Source organism: Musca autumnalis, unplaced genomic scaffold (assembly GCF_047663935.1).
Source record: "Musca autumnalis isolate F117 unplaced genomic scaffold, ASM4766393v1 scaffold_4, whole genome shotgun sequence".
Lineage (NCBI taxonomy): Eukaryota > Metazoa > Arthropoda > Insecta > Diptera > Muscidae > Musca > Musca autumnalis.
The window spans coordinates 67,307,469-67,329,064 of record NW_027411977.1 but is presented as its reverse complement, the minus strand read 5'-3'; positions in this window follow the sequence as shown (position 1 = coordinate 67,329,064).

The window sequence follows — 21,596 nt, the reverse complement described above, 5'->3', positions numbered from 1 at the left end:
TTAGCAAAAAGGGTAGATGCAATATACGGTTTTATCAATATTTGAAAGTTCTAAAAAATTATTTTATTTAGGACAAACAAATATTTAAAAGAAATAAAAAAGATCCAAATTGTCAACGATTATTAGTTGTTTCGAGTGATGCAATTGTTTTTGGTTTGTTATTTTGGAAAGAAATACATTCCGGTCTTAATTTTTTGACCGTAAGTAACGACAAAAATGTCTTTTAGGTGGTTGTGTGATATATTCGATCATATTCAAGTACCGTGTGTCACAAGATTCCAAATTACGTCAATCAATTGTATATGGGCGATCATAATACACACAGCACAACGTTAAATTTGCAGTGTTTCGTGTTTCAAAACATAAATCATTACTAACTTTTTCTGTAAGAAATTATAGGAAGACCAAATAAAAACGATTAGCTTCGCCAAACATTTTCAACAAGCAATGTTTGTACCTCGATTGAAGACCAGGATCAAAATTGCATACGATGTGGCTAAAACCAACAAAATATCGAAAAAACCAACAAAATATCGAAAACACCGACAATTTTCTACAACACAGTGGTACACATATAAATTCCGAATCTTCAAAATACGGAAAATATGGTATTGTTCTATGGAGTCTATTTTAAAACATGGACTGATAAAATCCATCTTTAATAACAAAAGTACTTCTTCTTCTTTTTTGTGCCAAACCGTATTCGGATGTTCCCGTTCATACAGTAACAATTTGGTGTTACTATAATTAACTTAACTATTTGTTAAAACTATTACACAATTAAATTAAATTTTTATTCAGTTATCGAAAGGTTTCGGTTTCTGGCTGCTTTCAAAAGACTTCGTTTTTCCGCAAAAACGCTTGGTTCTTGGATCCTTTATCACAACAATATCCGAAATGCCATTTCAAGAATAGTATCCGTATTTATAAATGTAGAACTATGATTTTTGAATTTTGCAACAGCATGTATTTTAGCATTATTGTATCGGATTCACTCAAAACACGAATTCTGATCTTTTTGGAGCTGTGTCTTTGTGCATTTATGCTGACGATATATGAATGTATGTACAACATTTTCCTTATTTTATATTAATCATGACAGAATGTTCGAACAAACACATACTCCCCCTAAACGACATGACTGAATTTGATGAAATTTTAGTTGTTTTGGAAGTAGAATATCACGCTCGCATTTGATTTTTTGAAAACTTTATAATTGCAGCTAAGATATCTGCATTTAGAAATGGGGCTACAGAAATGCCTGTTCGTTGATTTCAATACTTGGAATGACTCATATATCTTATTTTTGTATATCTATTCACACAAATTAAATTAAACAAATAAATTCTGAGGCTGGATTCTCGTTCTATGAAAATTTAAAATGAAAAATATTTCTTTTATAATTTTTTTCATTTGAAAGTTTTTTCCTTTATAAAAGTTTTCATTTCACATTCTCATAGAAACAGGATAGAACCCCTGGAAGTATCAATGCTTACATTTTTCATGTAGGATTTGCATACTGAAAAAGCTCGGCTGAGAGGCAGAGATATTTTACCAGAAGAACACAAACAACGGGCCAACAACGCGGACCCGGGTCAGCTAGTTATACCCTACACCACACAGTGGTAAGGGGTATTATGTCTTTGTGCATTTGTACGTAACATACAAAAGGAAACGAAATAGACCCATAGTTCCTTTTGGGGATATACACATAATCACTTTCTGAGTCGATTTATGCATGTCCGTCCGTCTGCCCATGTATTTTTGTTCGCAACATACAGGTCGCATTTTTTGTCCGTTTCAGCTGAAAATTTGGGACTACAACTTTTTTTATCCATAGGAAGAACGCTATTGTTTTTGGGGAAAATCGGTTCAGATTTGGATATAGCTCCCATATATATTTTCGCCAGATTTTATGTATTTGCTGCACCAAACACGCTATATACGTTCAATTTTGATGAAATTTTGAATGTGTGACTGAATTTGGTCTAAAAATAAGTGTGCAAAATTATATTGAAATCGGTCTGGATTTGGATATAGCTCCCATATATATTTTCGGCCGATTTCGACGAAATTTGGAATGTGTGACTGAATTCGGTCTAGAAATAAATGAGCCAAATTATATCGAAATCGGTTCAGATTTGGATATAGCTCCCATATATATGTTCGCCCGATTTCGCGTATTTGCTGCACCAAACACGCTACATACGTCCGATTTTGATGAAATTTGTTTGACTGAGTTCGGTCTAGAAATAAGTCTGCCAAATTATATCGAAATCGGTTCTGATTTGGATATAGCTCCCATATATATTTTCGGCCGATTTCACGTATTTTCTGTACCAAACACGCTATATATTTCCGATTTCGATGAAATTTGGAATGTGTGACTGAATTCAGTCTAGAAATAAATGTGATTTGGATGTAGCTCCCATATATATTTTCGGCCGATTTCACTGTACCAAACACGCTATATATTTCCGATTTCAATGATATTTGGAATGTGTGACTGAATTCGGTCTAAAAATAAATGTGCCAAATTATATCAAAATCGGTTAAGATCTGTATATAGCTCCGATTTATATTATACATATTCACTGTGGTGTAGGGTGTCATATAGTCGGCCCCACCCGACTTTGATCCTTTCCTTACTGATTTTATTATAAAAAAGTTTCCGCACAAACCACTGTGAAATAAATGTTTTTGGAAAAAATTCTATGAAATGAAAAAAAAAAAAATTCTCAATAAATTATTTCCTGTTGCACGAATGAATGCCCTTTTGCCTGTTAATAACTAAAATAACTTTCAGATCATCAAGCTTAACTCTAAACGAGAAAATTAACAAAAATCATTAAAAAATGATCTTCGCCATAAAAAGGCAAAATTTCAAAAAATAAAAAACAGGCCGAGCCCGGCTGGGATTTGAACCCACGTCCTTGAAAAACATATCAAAAAATGTTGTCATGGCGTGTTAGCGTTCAAAGCCAACTCATAACTTCAAAGTCAGCGCAAAAAGCGTTTGTCATGAAGTATACATTTCTGTGGCCAAGTATCCGCGTTAATGTACAAAAACACATTTGCATTTGAAAAACGATAAGTTCTAGGACAGAGAAGCCATTGCATAGTCGATACGTCCGAAGATTTGCTTTACCACCAATGAAACCAGGTAACGTAATTTGGTGACTATGTGGGTTCGAGTCCTTGGCTTTCCTTTTTCACTTGCAAATAATTTCAGATCATCAAGCTTAACTCTAAACGAGAAAATTAACTAAAATAACTTTTATTCAATTAAAATTTTAAAAAAGGTCCCGAACAAAACACTTTTATACCCCGGTAACACTTAACCGGATTAACCCAGTGGGTTGGGTTTCAAATATCAATTCCATAGCGCAAACGTCAAATAATAGGGTTAACCAGGCAAAAAACGATAGTGTAACCGTACTATTAATTTTTATCATATTTGAAATAAAGTTATATATAATATAAACTGATAATATAATAATAATTGTTCCACAAACATCCCTGAAGGGACAAGGGAGACTTCTCTCACATCAATGAGTGCAACCCGATTCATATTAGCTCAATGATATGGGGCCTACTGTTTATCGCCGGGTCCCAAGAGCGTGTCTTAAGATACGACTTTTCGTAATATTTTGTCCAAACTTAGTTTAAGTTCGAAGATGGCTTATATCGGTCCACTCCTTCCGGTACCTCCCCCACAAAAGTTCGGAAATGTTCGGAAAACTCTTAACTTTTAAAGGAAGTAACCGATTTGGTCCATACTTTGCACATCGTGAAATTTCTACAGGACTTAGATAATGTTTCAATATGGACTCAATCGGTTCACTCCTTCGGGTATCTCCCACACAAAACTTCGGAAAAGTTCAGTTTAGGACCTGCTCTCGTATCGCTTTGATTTTTGTTGTAGCAACTTGTATTCACTGTCCCCCATTCGACGTAATAAGTTTCATCAGTGACAAGTCCATATTTCCTGAGAAAATAGCCTGAAGGGGACGAAAAACCCCTATGACACCGTATGTAATGGTTGGAGCTCAAGATAACTCTCGAACGGATCTGCTGATTCGGTCCAAAATGTGGCCTACGTAATCAGGTACTCGTACCTCCCCCATAAAAGCCCAAAAATGTTCGGAAACATTGTGCGCACGATAACTCTTGATGGAAGCGACCGATTTGGTCCATACTTTACACATCTTAATATACCTAACAGATATAGATCAGGTTCGAATATGGACTATATTTGTCCACGTCTTCGGGTACCTCCCACAAAAAATTTCGTATAAATTCACTTTAAGACCTGCTCTCGAATCACTTTGATTTTTATTGAAGCAACTTGCATTCGCTGCCTCAATTACGAGGTGAAAGTTTTTCAGGGGCAAGTCCATACTTCTTGAGAAAACAGCCCGAAAGTTGTAAAAAATCCCTATGGCACCATATGTAGTGGCTGGAGAGCTCGAACCGAATACTGCGTTTGTCCACACATTGTATATTATATATTTCTTCAAATATTTGATGAAATTCGAAGGTGGTGCTTATAGGTCCACTCCTTCTGGTACCTCCCCCACAAAAGTTCGAAAATATTCGCTAAAATGGTACGCGCAATTTCTCATAGACGTAGCAACCGATTTGGTCCAAACTTTGGATCTGTAAATATTGTCGGAACTTAGTTAATGTTCAAATTTGGGCCCTATCTGTCCAATCTTTGCGGTACCACCCACACAAATGTTCAAAATGTTTCTGTGGTTAAGGGTCTGTTCGAGGATCCTTTGGACATTTTTACTGAATGTTTTTCTAGTGGCCTTCTTTACAGCGATATTATGTTTTCCGTAGGCTAGTGTGATAAAAAGGTCCACTCCTTCGGGTACCTTCCACACAAAATTTCGCAAAAGTTTAAGACCTGCTCGAATCGTTGTGATTTTTGTTGTAACAACTTGTATTCACGGCCCCCCATACGACAGTACAAGTTTCATCAGGGGCAAAACCATACTTCCTGAGCAAATATCCTGAAAGTTTCAAAAAACCCCTATGACTCCATATGTAGCGGTTGGAGCGCAAGATAACTCTCAAACGGATCTGCCGATTCGATCCAAAATTTGGCCTTCATAATATTTTGTCCAAACTATGTTAAAGTTCGAAGATAAGCCATATCGATTCACACCTTCAGGTACCTCCCCCACAAAAGTTCAAAACTGTTTCGAAAAATTGTGCGCTCGAAAACTCTTGGATACTTTACGCATCCGAATATATCTATCAGATATAGATCAGGTTTGAATATGGACTATATTTGTCCATTCCTTCGGGATAAGTTCACTTTAAGACCTGCTCTTGACTAACTTTGATTTCTGTTGAATTACGACGGTAAAAGTTTTTTCAGTGGTAAGTCCATACTTCTTGGGAAAACATCCCGAAAGTTGTAAAAAATCCCTATGGCGCCATATGTAGTAGCTGTAGAGCACAATAAATCTCGAACTGATAAACCGATTTGGTCCAAAATTTGGACTTCGTCATATTTTGTCCAAACTTAGTTTAACTTCTAAAATAGCCCATGTCGGTCCTCCCCTTAGAATACCTCCCCCACAAAAGTTCAACATTTGTGTCCACGTGCACTTTAGGGTCTGTTCGGAGATCCTTTGGAAATTTATACCGATGATGTTCTTTGTGGTCCTGTTTACAGCCATATTATGTTTTCCGTGTACAAGTCCATGCTGCCTGGCATACTGGTCCAAAAGGTGTACGATAACCCACTGAAATGACTAGAGGGCGCGATATCGAAAAGGTATGACTCTCAAAATATGATCCACTTCCGTAATGCACTATGTCGGTCCATTCCCACCTCCGCAAAACTTTTGAACTTTAATCCTAATCCATATTTTTGTCGGCAAGTTTAAACGTCCAAAAAGTGCCATAAAATTCTGAAAAGACCCTAAATAGTTCCAATTCACATAGGCTGAAGGTATATCTCTGCCGGCAAAGCCGACTGATACTTTTTATACCCTACACCACTATGTGGTAAGGGGTATTATGTGTTAGTGCATTTGTATGTAACATACAAAAGGAAGCGAGATAGACCCATAGTTCCTTCTAGGGATATACATAGAATCACTTTCTGAGTCGATTTAGGCATGTCCGTCCGTCCGTTCGTTCGTTCGCAACATACAGGTCGCATTTGTTGACCGATTTCGCTGAAAATTGGGGAATACCATTTTTTCAGCCGTCGGAAGATCAAGTTCGAAGATGGGCTATATCGGTCCAAGTTTTGGTATAGCCCCCATATAACGGTACCTCCCGATTTAAGGTATTTTAAGGATATTAGCCGCATTTGTTGTCCAAACCAGCTGAAATTTTAAATTTGAGGTTCCCAATGGCCGCGAAATTGCTCCACTAAAAATTGTCAAGATAGGTCCACGGTTCGGTATAGTCCCCATATAACGATACCTCCCGATTTAAGGTATTTTAGGGATCTTAGCCACATTTTTTGCTTGAACTAGCTGAAATTTTACATATGTGGTTCCCAGTGGCCACGAAATTTCGCCACTTAAAATTGTTAAGATAGGTCCATGTTTTTTGTATTTTAACGATTTTTTTAACGATTTTCCCCAAATATGGCTCCAATTTGCGTATTAGGATGTATACTAATTATTCCATTTTTACATATTTCGACTGGTGTAGGGTATTACATAGTCTGCCCCGCCCGACTTTGGTCTTTTCCTACTGGTTTTTCTTGTAAAAAAACCCATAGCTTTTGTTTAAGATTTATTTTTATTTCTAGACATTATTATATTACATGTTCTTGGAAAAGTCAGAATATCTTCATCCACAAAGTTGTTAACTGTTTCCAATACCGATTCGAAATTATTCCTCAATTTACAATCTAGAAAAATACAAAAGAAATATAACACATTACAATTCAAAATATACCAGTTCAAAATATACAGAGAATGTTGCTGAAAATGATAAAGATAAAACCTGAACTAAAACTACTAAACTACTACTAAAACCACTTGCAACTACATATAGGGTTACCTGAGCAAGGTTCGGGTTAAAGTAAAAAGGAGCCGCTAAAGAAAATGATATCGCTTTCGTGTCTTTGGGAACAGAAAAACGTCATATTGGGGTACTTCCGTAGCGGTTTCTTCAGATTTCAGCCCCATGTGCGACGGCAAAGTAAGGACAATATGATTTTTATACCCTCAGTATTTATGCTTACGAGGGTATATACACTTTCATACGGACAAAATGTGTCTCATCGAAATAATGGTTTTAGACCCCAAGTATGTTTGGACGAAACGTGTTTCAGACAATTTGGAGTCGATTGAGCAATGTCAGTCCGTCTGTCTGCCTTCGTAATATTTTGCCCAAACTTAGTTTAAGTTCGAAGATGGGCTATATTGGTCCACCTCTTCTGGTACCTCCCACACAACAGTTCGAAAATGTTCGGAAAAATTGTTCGTACGGTAACTTTTGAAGGGAGTAACCGATTTGGTCCATACTTTGCACATCGTACAATTTGTACCAGACTTAGATAAGGTTTTAATGTGGACTCAATCGGTCCACTCCTTCTGGTACCTCCCACACAAAATTTTGGAAAAGTTTAGTTTAGTGCCATCTCTCGAATCGCTTTGATTTTTTTTTTGTTGATTTTTGTTTTAGCAACTTGTATTCACTGTCCCCCATACGACGGTACACGTTTCATTCGCGGCAAGTCCGTACTTCCTGAGAAAATAACCTGAAAGGTACAAAAAAGCCCTATGACGCCGTGTGTAGTGGTTGCAAGATAACTCTCGAACGCATCTGCCGATTCGGTCCACAATTTTGTCTTCGTAATATTTTGTGCAAACTTAGTTTAAGTTCGAATATAAGCCATATCGGTCTACCCCTTCAGGAACGTCCCCCACAAAACTTAAAAAATGTTCGGAAAAATTGCTCGTACGGTAACTCTTGAAGGGAGTGGCCGAATTGATTCATACTTTACACATCCTAATAAATCTACCCGATATAGATCAGGTTCGAATATGGACTATATTTGTCCACTCCTTCGGGTACCTCCCACACAAAATTTCGGATAAGTTCACTTTAAGACCTGATATCGAATCACTTTGATTTTTGTTGCAGCAACTTGCATTCGCTGCCTCAATTACGATGGTAAAAGTTTTTACAGGGGCAAGTCCATACTTCTTGAGCAAACAGACCGAAGGGTGTAAAAACCCCCTATGGCACCATATATCCACTTCCATAATGGTCCATGTCGATCCATTCTTTTTATTATCTCCTCCTCAAAACTTTTGATCATTAATCCTAATCAACATTTTTGTCGGTTCAAACGCCGTCATTCCGTTTGTAACACATCGAAATATTCATCGGAGATCCTATAAAGTACAAACATTCTTGATCAGGGTAAATTTCTAAGGATAATAGACGCCGGAATGTTCTCACCGAGTATTTTCGAATTGAGGGTGGTGACCAAGAAACTCAATATAAAATGCCAAAAAAATACAAGTTAATAAATATTTTGTTCTGGCATAGACTAATAATAACTGTATAATAGCCAAAAAATCCTCTCAGTAAGTATGTTCGAATTGAGTCTTCCTAATATGCACTAAATTTTTAAAATGACAATAACTATAAATTTTGAAACAATTCTGGTAAAAGACAATTTGTATGTGGGTAATCTTTGTCGTATCTACATCATTATATAAAAATATTCAACAGGATACTGCGATTTACACCAAAATATATATGGCAATTGAGTGAAAAGAACAGAACAATTTCCAGATTTTTATGTCTTTTACCAAAACGGCCTAACCCACATGCCCGATAAAATCAAACTGACTGTAATGATTTAACTGAAACCTTTTGAAAAAAATTCCATATGTTGTTGTATAGTTCGGCTATAGGCTTTTCTAGTAAAATACTTGATGTTTTTAGTTTTCAAGTTTTATTTATTTCCGATATTTCGACTGGAATCTCCAGTCATCCTCAGGGAACTACAATAAATTACATTTTACCAACAATTTTCTGGATATGTGAACATTAAAAACTTACTTAAAGGAAGTAGTCGTTGTTTTCAGTACAAAATACATTCTTTAACTAAAGTTTAGCAGGAAAAATTATTAGACTCAACAATAGATAAAATGCACACTAAGCCGAAAATCCTCACCAAATATGTTGATGATATATTTGCAGTCATCAAGAAAGACGATGTTATTGAAACACTAAACATTCTTAACTCATACAATTCACAAATAAAATTTACGATGGAAATGGAGAATGACAACAAATTACCCTATTTAGATTCCTTAGTTATTAAACTCGGATGCAGACTTAAATTGGATTGGTACCAGAAACCCACGGCCTCTGGGAGGCTCATAAACTTCACATCGAAACACCCCAGAAAGACCATAATAAACACTGCATCAAACTTCATTAAAAGAGTGCTTGACATTAGTGACACGGAGTTCCACAACAAAAATATTGATCGAATCAAAGAGATTCTCAACAAAAATAGTTTTCCCAACGTAACAATAAATAATCTTATTCAGCGTGCATTAAGAACTGACTACACCAAAATGCGGGAAATGAACCAAAGGATATACAAACCAATGACATACATACGTGGCTTCTCCGAAAGAATAAAGTATTCCAAAATCTACGACGATACCACATATGAACTGGCTTTCAAATCTAATAATACTCTGAATAATCTTTTCAGCAAAATCAAAAATAAAATAAATGACGAAGATAGATCTAACGTAGTTTATCGCATTAATTGCAAAGGTGACAAGTCCAACATATGCCAAAAGGTATATGTTGGCACTACAAAAACCAAGTTAAAGACCAGGACATCATCACATAAATCAGATCACAAAGCTCGAAATAAACCTTTGGAACAAAAAACAGCGTTAGCAGCACACTGCACCCTCACAGGACACGTCCCTGATTTCGACAACATCAAAGTTTTAGCTCAAGAGAATAATTACCACAAACGGTTCACTCTTGAGATGTTGCATATAATCAACACACCTACAAACAAACGATTAAATTATAAAACAGACACTGACAATTGCGCTCAAAGTTACAGACATGTAGTTAATAAGTATAGATCTGCTAAACTTTAGTTAAAGAAAGTATTTTGTACTGAAAACAACGACTACTTCCTTTAAGTAAGTTTTTAATGTTCACATATCCAGAAAATTGTTGGTAAAATGTAATTTATTGTAGTTCCCTGAGGATGACTGGAGATTCCAGTCGAAATATCGGAAATAAATAAAACTTGAAAACTAAAAACATCAAGTCTTTTACTAGAAATGCCTATAGCCGAACTATACAACAACATAATAAACCACAAGAAGGCAAACCATACTAATACCAAACAAAAATTCCATATTTCATTATTTTAAAATGTAGTATTACCTATTGTTATTCAATGCAATATGCATTTTTAGCAGTTATTTCAAAAGGTTCTGGTTAGATATTTATAGTCGGTTTAAATTTTAGGCCGTTTTGGCGCTGAGCGCCTCATATAGCCTGACACTAAATATTCAAAGTAACCCGAAAAGTATTTTGTAAAACATCACATATCGGACCAATAATAGTCTCATTTAATACTACTTACCCACTGTAAAGCCACAAATTTGAATATTTCGTAAATTACGCGGGAACTTTTCATGTTGCATCAAATTCTGCAGTGTAGACGTACCACGTATTTCAACTTCCATTTCTAACTCTAATTGAGGATTCAAAGAAAACATATCGAACCAAAAACCAAGTGTGGGATCGGACTCTGTAAGGCGACTTATATTGAGACTGGTGACACTGGTGACAACTGCTTGCAAAGATAGATCTTTTGACTTTACATATTGTTCGACTACAAGTTGCCGCAATAATGGCAGCTCTTGCAAAATACGAATAATATAAAATCCTTCATCGGGCAAGGTAAGTCGTAGAGATAACTTTTTTAGATTTCTTAAATTAAGTAGTGTATCCATTGTCAAATGATTTTCAGGTAATGTATTCAATGTTAGATTCTCTAACGCTGAATTCTCCACAAATGGTGAACGAAACCGATCCAGTTTAAACCATCCAATATTCAGTGTTTTTATACGAGATGAGATGTGCAATTCTTTAAATTCTTTAACTCGAAATTGCGTTGCCTTGGCGACAAATTCAATTAATGAGGGATTTGAATTTTCGTGCAGGATTTGTTGTAAATGGTCCAGCGAGAGACCATAACAAAGTATAAGATGAAGTGTGGTAATATTTGGTGGCAAAATAACATTTGGATCTTCATCGAATGTAGCAAAGCTTATAGTCAATTGATGGAGTTGTGGTAGGCTTACTAAGGCACTGGCCATTTCATTGTCATATCGATCTATGGTTAAAATTTTCAAATTCTGAAAATGGTTTAGCATTGTATAATATATCCCAGGAGTTAATTTGATTTTTTTCATTTGCATCAAATGTATGTTTGGCGATTGCTGGAACTCTGATATATTATCATCCGAATCCAATAATATGGAACAAGTTATTTCTATTACTTGCAAAGGAAGTGTTGTAACAATTTCAAAGAAATCTTTAAATTTTATATTGTAACCGCCATTTAGATTCATACGAAGTTCTTTTAACTTTACCAAACGTAACAGTTCTTTGACAATAGCCCGTGTTATACAGTCATTTTGTGGTTCAGTCTCAAATTTACTAGCATGGATTTCTAACACTTCAAGATTCGGAAAATTATTGGTTACTTGAACCATATCATCTACGGTAACGCAGTCAATGTACGTTACTTTAAGTTTGACAAGATTTTTAAAGTATTCCATTCGTAGGGGAGTATCTGCAAACAAGACTTCAAACTTCTGAATATTCCGTATATTTTTTACAAAATAGTCGTACACCTCGCTGTCATAAAATTGGAGAAATTCCTCAAGATCTCTGGAGTTTGGAATTAGAATGCGATCTGTATTAGTGTCGTTCGAAACAATATAGTTTTCTGCGAATTTTATAACCTTCAATTTGTTATAACTTATTGGCGATATGTATTGCAAGAAGATGCTACGTAGATTTGCATTGACTTGCGCTAGTCTTAGCTGATCGCCAAAATTCAGAAATTTATATATGTGAATCATCACATCACAATTTAACATAATTTTATTGAAATTAGTTGAAGTCATTGCGCGCTCGTTTATGTCTATAGCTACCACCGCTTTTGTCGAATGTTGAAATAGCACTGATGTGTTGTTTTTTTTTTTAAAAAAAGCGAGGGATCTGACGCAAATATTACTCTGCACAGTACAGTGTTGCCAATATTGGGGATTTTTTCTAGAATATGGGGACAACCATTTAATCTGTGGCAAATGTAAACATTTTTTACATTTATGATTTGTGGGGAATTGTCATCATTTTATTGCGACACACCATCAAAGACAAGTTCGAATAAATCAAAAGTATAAAATGAATTATAAAATTAATAAAATTATAATTTGTATTTTTTTATACCCTCCACCATAGCACGATGGGGCCAATGACAGGTTTTCGAGGCAACAAATCACTGGGGTAAGCTAGACCTTCCAAATTTTGTACAGATGCTTATAATGGGCTTAGAAACTGATATGCCAAATTTGGTTCATATCGGTTCATATATAGATATAGCTCCCGTATATATGTTCGCCCGATTTCAAGCAATTGTCGAATGTTGAAATAGCACTGATGTGTTGTTTTTTTAAAAAAAGCGAGGGATCTGACGCAAATATTACTCTGCACAGTACAGTGTTGCCAATATTGGGGATTTTTTCTAGAATATGGGGACAACCATTTAATCTGTGGCAAATGTAAACATTTTTTACATTTATGATTTGTGGGGAATTGTCATCATTTTATTGCGACACACCATCAAAGACAAGTTCGAATAAATCAAAAGTATAAAATGAATTATAAAATTAATAAAATTATAATTTGTATTTTTTTATACCCTCCACCATAGCACGATGGGGCCAATGACAGGTTTTCGAGGCAACAAATCACTGGGGTAAGCTAGACCTTCCAAATTTTGTACAGATGCTTATAATGGGCTTAGAAACTGATATGCCAAATTTGGTTCATATCGGTTCATATATAGATATAGCTCCCGTATATATGTTCGCCCGATTTCAAGCAATTGATGGACCAAACACGCAAATTCTGCCTAATTTTTATGCGATTTGGAAAATACCACGGAATTAGGACTACAAAAAAGTTTGCCAAGTTATATTAAAATCGGTTCAGATTTTGATATTGCTCCCATATATATTTTCGCCCGATTTTAGGTATTTGGTGCACCAATCCCGCTATGTATGTCCAATCTTGATGAAATTTGAAATGTGTGACGGAATTTGGTCTAGAAACATTTTTGACAAATCATATTGAAATCGGTTCAGAATTGGATATAGCTCCCATATATATGTTCGCCCGATTTAAATGACCAAGCATGCAAATTCCATCAAATTACAATAAAATTTGGAAAATGTTACGGAATTCGGATACAAATAAGTTTGCCAAGTTATATTGAAATCGCTTCAGATATAGATATAGCTCCCCTATATACATATGTTAAAATTTCATGGTTTTGTCTGTGGTTTGTTATAAGTTAATAAAATTAGGTTCCATGAGGTAAAAATCGGCTAAGATTCCGCCACAAAAGCCAAAGTTTGTCTGCGATATTTTTGAAATTATATATTATTATATATATATTATTATATACGTCCATTAAATTTTTCTGAAATCCAATTGATGACATTAATGAGTTTACGATTATTCTCCAACCAAAACATAAAAATGTCCATATTTTTAAGTATTACGACATCTGAAATCAGATTTTTATGAAAAGGCGCAGATAGGCGCAGCTAATTTTTTCACAAAAAGATAGTACACATTAATACCTTTCACCACATATATATAATATCCTAGATCTACTTAGATCTCAAAAGTTATACTCCAGAGAACATATTGATAACAAAGCAAAATACTCCAAAAAAGACATAACATCTTACCCCAAAAATACATTTACCACACATAACATTTTTATTATTTGTTAACACCATCTTTTTTTACATACCAATTAAAGAGCTTTCCATGTTTAAAAAATATAAAAACGTTGAAATGTTCCTTTTGGCGCATAAAATGCTTTCACTACTTATTTATAATGAATGTCGGAAAACGATGCATATGAAAATATGTCACCATTGCCAGATCAGTATGTCGCTATGTGATGTTACCAGATTGATTTATTTTTTATTTTTAGTGATTCAGAGTGTTGGCAATCGAAATCCGTTATTATTTTTTTCAAATTGTTAACTTCAAAAATTGACTTTTTGCCTCGAAAACCTGCTATTGGCCCCATCGTGCATAGTATGGAGGGTATATTAAGTTTGTTTTTCCGTTTGTAACGCATTGAAATACTCATTTGCGACCCTATAAAGTATATATATTCTTGATCAGGGTAAAATTCTGAGTCGATCTGGGCACATCCGTCCGTCCGTCCGTCTGTGGTAATCACTCTAGCATCCACAAAAATGGAGATAGGACGCTGAAAATTTGGGAAAATGCGTCTTTTGTTTGCAGGCAGGTCAAGTTCGAAGATGGGCTATATCGGTCCACGTTTTGGTATAGCCCCCATATAACGGTAACCCCCGATTTACGGTATTTTGGCGTTTTTAGCTACATTTTCAGACCGATGTAGCTATAATTTGACATTTAGGGTTCTTAGGTGTCAATAAACTTATATAACAAAAGTTGTGGACATAGGTCCACGTTTTGGTATAGCCCCCATAGAACGGTACCCCCGATTTACGGTATTTTGACGTTTTTAGCTACATTTTCAGACCGATTTAACTATAATTTGACATTTAGGGTTCTTAAGTGTCAGTAAACTTATATAACAAAAGTTGTGGACATAGGTCCACGTTGTGGTATAGCCCCCATATAACGGTACCCCCGATTTACGGTATTTTGACGTTTTTAGCTACATTTTTAGACCGATTTAGCTATAATTTGACATTTAGGGTTCTTAGGTGTCAATAAACTTATATAACAAAATTTGTGCACATAGGTCTACGTTTTGGTATAGACCCCATAGAACGGTACCCCCGATTTACGGTATTTTGACGTTTTTAGCTACATTTTCAGACCGATTTAACTATAATTTGACATTTAGGGTTCCTAAGTGTCAATAAACTTATATAACAAAAGTTGTGAACATAGGTTCACGTTTTGGTATAGCCCCCATATAACGGTAACGGTATAATTTCATATTTAGGGTTCTTAGTGACCAAAAAGCTTATATTCGAAAAAATTATGAACACAGGTGCATGTTTTTCGGTATTTTTAAATGTTTACCTACAAGTTTTAACCGAATTAGCTGTAATTTGAACATTTGACATTTAATGTTCTTAGTGATCACCGCACCTCTCCACCAAAATTGTCAACATAGGTCCATGTTCGGATCTAGCTCCCATATAACGGTACCTCCCAATTTTCAGTAATTTGGCAATTTTAGCTACAATTTTTAACCGAACTAACTGTAGTTTGACATTTGAAGGTTGCAGTGGTCACCACACATCTGCATCAACAATTTTCAACATAGCCCCAATATAACGATACTTCCCGATTTTCGGTACTTTAAGGATTTTACTTAAAATGCTTAATCGAACGTAGGTCCATGTTTTGGTACAGCCCCAAAACAAATCTCCCGATTTTCCGTACCTTAGCTTTATTTTTTGGACGACCTTTCTGTAATTTGAAATTTAAAAGCCAACAAAAATTCTGCCGCAAAAATTGTTCATTTAAGTTCATAGTTTCGTATAGCCCACATACCTCCGAACTAGCTGTTAATGACATTTGAAGTTCCCACGTTATGTACCGATTTTCGGTATTTTGAGGATTCTAGCTACAATTTTTAACCGAATTAGGAGTTATTTGACATTAAAGACTCCCATCAAAAACTGTCAACATTGGTCCATGTATAACTGTACCTCCCAATTTCTAGCCCACCAAAAATTGTCAACATACATAGTTAGATATAGGCACGATAAAAAGGGCCTCCCGAATGAAGCATTTGATGTACATTATCTGACATTTTAACGCACCCACTTAAAGTTGGGGAAAGGAATGAAAACAAATTATTCCATTTTAGTTCAGAATATTTTATGGTGGAGGGTATGAAAAGTTCGGCCCGGCTGAACTTAACGCTTTTTTACTTGTTCACATTTATGATTTGTGGGGAATTGTCATCATTTTATTGCGACACACCATCAAAGACATGTTCGAATAAATCAAAAGTATAGAATGAATTATAAAATTAATAAAATTATAATTTGTATTTTTTTTTAATTTTGCCTTTCCTTTTTCACTTCCATAAAAAATCTTCGGTCATTAAGCTCAACTGCTGCGAGAAAAATAACACTATGCAACACTGAAAATGCAAACAACTTCTAGTATGAATTTTTTGAAAGTACATATTTAGACTACAAAAACCCTAGTTGGGTTTTGTTCTGTCAGATCCAGTTCGGATTTTATGGCCTCATTTAAACCGGGCTAAATCTACACTTTTTTGCATTTATCAGACCTTTATCTCAGAAACGAATAGGAATTTGGCCTTGCTGTCTTCAACAATATTGTAGCCCTAAACTAGTAGAATTTATCTTTTGAAGAAACCACATAAGAATAACTCCATCTAGGGCATGAAAATCTATAAAATATAGAAAATTTTACATAATTGATGAAATTCTGGTCAGTATCGGCTAAACTATTGGGAGTTGAACCAAGTAACATTTTGCAAAAATAATCCAAATAAAGTTCTAAACAATTCTTTAGAACATTCTGAAACTCTAAAATGCTTACTTCATGTTGTTTCAGCGGTATTTTGCATCATATCTTTTACAACACGTATTTCAAACAGAGTTCACACCAACAGATTATTCTCGCATTTCGGATTTCACTACATTATTGACATTTTTATTAAATCGTCGTTGAAAAATGTACTGAAAACAACAGGATAGAGGCATCTTACAACAGTGATATGTTATAAAAAGTTGTGTATTACATTCCAGGGAATATTTTCCAAAAGAAAGTATTCAGAAAAAATTAACGGTTTTGGAGATACGGTGCGAAATGTATAAAAATTGTGGTATTTTTGCATATATTTTGAAATTTGAAATCTTGTTTGCAAAAGATCACCTTAAAAATGTTGCACAGTGTAATAAAAATATAATTCTTAAATTTACCATAACTAAATTTTCGAAGAATTATCAAATCCACGTGAATTTAATTCTCAAAAACTGTTCAAATTCAAAACTAGAGTTTTCCTGGAAACGAGAAACATGATTCTGTTGATCATTTCCACAAGTTGAGATATACATAAGTTTGGTTTTTCTCTTTCTGTGTGTAGATTAATTTCTTCATATCTAGTGGGAAGGTCCCAGTGTGTGGAGCATAGGGGTGTTCGGTCTGATGTTAGTGATGTTCGGTGTGGTGTCCCGCATGTGGTATCCGATGGAATTGCAATTTTCGAATTTCGAAAAAAGCTTAGTTGTGCTTTTGTATCCATTTGTGCCGATTTTTTTTTTCGAAATTCGAAAAAATGGCTAAGATATTCGATAAAACATTGTTTTCGAAAAAATGTTGCCAGAATTGCAATTTTCGAATTTCAAACAAAATTAAAGTTGTGCTGAATTGTGCTCAGTTGTGTCGCAAAGATTTTTTCGATATCTCGTATCATTTTCGAAACAAACGATATTTTCGAATACATGACAGAATTGCAATTTTCGAAAAAACAAAAGTTGTGCTGAATTGTGCTCATTTGTGCCGCAAAAATGTTTTCGATATCCTACCATTTTCGAAAAAAACGTTAAAGTTGGAAATTTCCAATGTGTGGACGCAAAAATGTGCTCGGTGAAAATTGCAGTGGTTTTTCGTTGAAAATTTTTCGAAATAATCCGAAAATTGCAATTCTAACATACATATTTTCGAAAATAACGTTTTTTTCGAAAATGGTAAGAGATATCGAAAAATTGTTGCGACACAAACATTGATTCGAGTGCCAAAATCGTCAAATCGGCAAATTAAATAACGTTTATTGCAGTTCAAATTATTTCTGTATTTAATAAGCATAATTTAAAAAATAACATTGTAGGTACAGCAAAACAATTAACAATTCATAAGCCAGGGCAATAATTCAAAATATGTATAAATATAAATGGTTTTACCATATACATATGCAGTATAAATTTGTAAGTACGTGTATACATATATGAGATCAATATATTCTCAATTCAGTCAAGCTAAACAAAACTTATACAAATATTGTCTTAAGAGGTTAATTAATAAGGTGTTTTTATACCCTCAGCCTTTAGGCTATGAAGGGTATATACACTTTCATACGGGCAAAATGTGCCTCATCGAAATAATGGTTTTAGACCCCAAGTATGTTTGGACGAAATGTGTTTCAGACAATTTGGAGTCGATTGAGCAATGTCCGTCCGTCTGTCTGTCTGTCTGTCTGGCTGGAGCGCACGATAACTCTCGAAGGGATGAACCGATTCGGTTCAAATTTTGGCTTTCTTAATATTTTGTCCAAACTTAGTTTAAGTTCGAAGATGAGCTATATCGGTCCACTCCTTCAGGTACCTCCCCCACAAAAGTTCGAAAATGTTCGGAAAATTTGTACGCACGATAACTCTTGAAGGGTGTAACCGATTTGGTCCATACTTTGCCCATCGTGGAGCGTATACCAGACTTAGATCAGGTTTTAATATGGACTCAATCGGTCCACTCCTTCGGGTACCTCCCACACAAAATTTTGGAAAAGTTCAGTTTAGGAACATCTCTCGAATCGCTTTGATTTTTGCTTTAGCAACTTGTATTCACTGCTCTCCATACGACGGTATAAGTTTCATCAGGGGCAAGTCCATACTTCCTGAGAAAATAGCCTGAAAGTTGCAAAAAAACCCTATGACACCGTGTGAGGAGGTTGGAGGGCAAAATAACTCTCGAACAGGTCTGCCGATTCGGTCCAAAGTTTGGCCTTAGTAATATTTTGTCCAAACATAGTTTAAGTTCGAAGATAAGCCATATCGGTCCACTCCTTCAGGTACCTCCCCCACAAAAGTTCAAAAATGTTCGGAAAAATTGTGCGTACGATAACTCTTGAAGAGAGTGGCCGAATTGGTCCATACTTTACACATCCTAATATATCTACCAGATATAGATCAGGTTCAAATATGGTATATATTTGTCCACTCCATCCGGTACCTCCCACTCAAAATTTCGGATACATGTTCACTTTAAGACCTGCTTTCGAATCACTTTGATTTTTGTTGAAGCAACTTGCATTGCTGCCTCAATTGCGATGGTAAAAGTTGTTTCAGGGGCAAGTTCATACTTCTTGAGCAAACATCCCTGAAGTTCTAAAAAACCCCTATGGTACCATATGTAGTGGCTGGAGATCCATTCTTTTTAGTATCTCCTCCGCAAAACTTTTGATATTAAATCCTAATCAACATTTTTGTCAGTTCAAACGCCCAAAATTTTTAAAACTCCCTAAATACATGCGTTTTTTGGAAAAAAAATTGTTTCAATATACACAGGCTGAGGGTATATCTCTGTCGGCAAAGCCGACTGATACTTTTTTACTTGTTGTATTGGAATTTTGAAATGTAACCAACATACAATTAAATTCTATTTCAAAAACACATTTGCATTTGAAAAACCAAAAGTTCTAGGACAGAGAAGCCATCCCAGCGAAACCAGGTCACGTTATTTGGTGACTGTGTGGGTTTGAGTCCTTGGCTTTCCTTTTTCACTTGCAAAAAATTTCGATTATCAAGCTTAACTCTAAACGAGAAATTTAATAAAAATCATTAAAAATGACTTTCTCCCAACAGGCAAAATTTCAAAAAATTCAATTTCTTTAGTAAATATTTGAATTAAATTTTTGTAACAAATCATTTTTAATGACAACATCATAACAGTTAGACTTATTTAATTACACCCTCAGACTTTAGGCTAAAGATGGTATTTACACTTTGATACGACCAAAAATGTGCCTCATCGAAATAATGGTTTTAGACCCCAAGTATGTTTGTACGATATCCGTTTCAGACAATTTTGAGTAGATCTAGCAATGTCCGTCCGCCTGTCTGTATGTCCGTCCGTCTGTCTGGCTGGCTGGTGCGCACGATAACTCTCGAACGGATCAATGGATTCGGTTCAAAGTTTGGGTATCGAAATATTTTGTCCAGATTCGATTTAAGTTCGAAGATGGGACACAAATGTTCAAAAATTGTCGCAAAACTTGTGCGCACGATAACTCTTGTAGGAAATAACCGATTTGGTCCATACTAGCAAACTTAGATGAGGTTCCAATATGGACTCAATCGGTCCACTCCTTCGGGTACTTCCCACACAAAATTTCGGAAAAGTTCGGTTTAGGACCTGGTCTCGAATCTCTTTGATTTTTGTTTACGCAAGTTGCATTCGCTGTCCTCTATACGACGCTGTAAGTTTCATTAGGGGCAAGTCCATACTTCCTGAGAAAATAGCCTGAAAGTTACAAAAAACCCTATGTCACCGTGTGTAGTGGTTGGAGCGCAAGATAACTCTCGAACGGATCTGCCGATTCGGTCCAAAATTTGGCTTTCGTAATATTTTGCCCAAGCTTAGTTTAAGTTCGAAAATTAGTTATATCAGTCCACTCCTTCCGGTACCTTTCCCACAAAAGTTCGAAAATGTTCGGAAAATTTGTGCGCACGATAACTCTTGTAGGGAGTGACCGATATAATCCATACTCTGCACATCGTGATATTTCCACCAGATTTAGATGAGGTTCCTATATGAAGTCAATCGGTCCACTCCTTCGGGTACCCCCCACATAAAATTTCGGAAAAGTTCAGTTTAGGACCTGCTCTCGAATCGCTTTGATTTTTGTTGTAACAACTTGTATTTACTGTCCCCCATACGACGGTACCAGTTTCATCAGAGGCAAGTCCATACTTCCTGAGAAATAGCCTGAAAGGTGCAAAATACCCAATGACACCGTGTGTAGCGCAAGATAAATCTCGAACGGATCTGCCAATTCGGTCCAAAATTTGGCCTTCGTTATATTTTGGCCAAACATAGTTTAAGTTCGAATATAAACCATATCGGCCCACTCTTTCAGGTACCTCCCTCACAAAAGTTCAAAAATGTTCGGAAAATATGTGCGCACGATAACTCTTGTAGGGAGTGACCGATATAATCCATACTCTGCACATTCTAATATATCCACCAGATATAGATCAGGTTCGAATATGGACAATATTTGTCTACTCTTTCTGGTACCTCCCACACAAAATGTCGGATAAGTTCACTTTAAGACCTGCTCTCGAATGACTTTGATTGCTTTTTAAGCTATTTGCAATCGCTACCTCCATTACGACGGTAAAAGCTTTTTCAGGGGCAAGTCCATATTTCTTGGGAAAACATACCGAAAGTTGTAAAAACTCTATATCACCATATGTGGCTTTAGAACTGTTCTACCGATTTGGTGCAACATTTGGTCTTCCTCATATTTTATC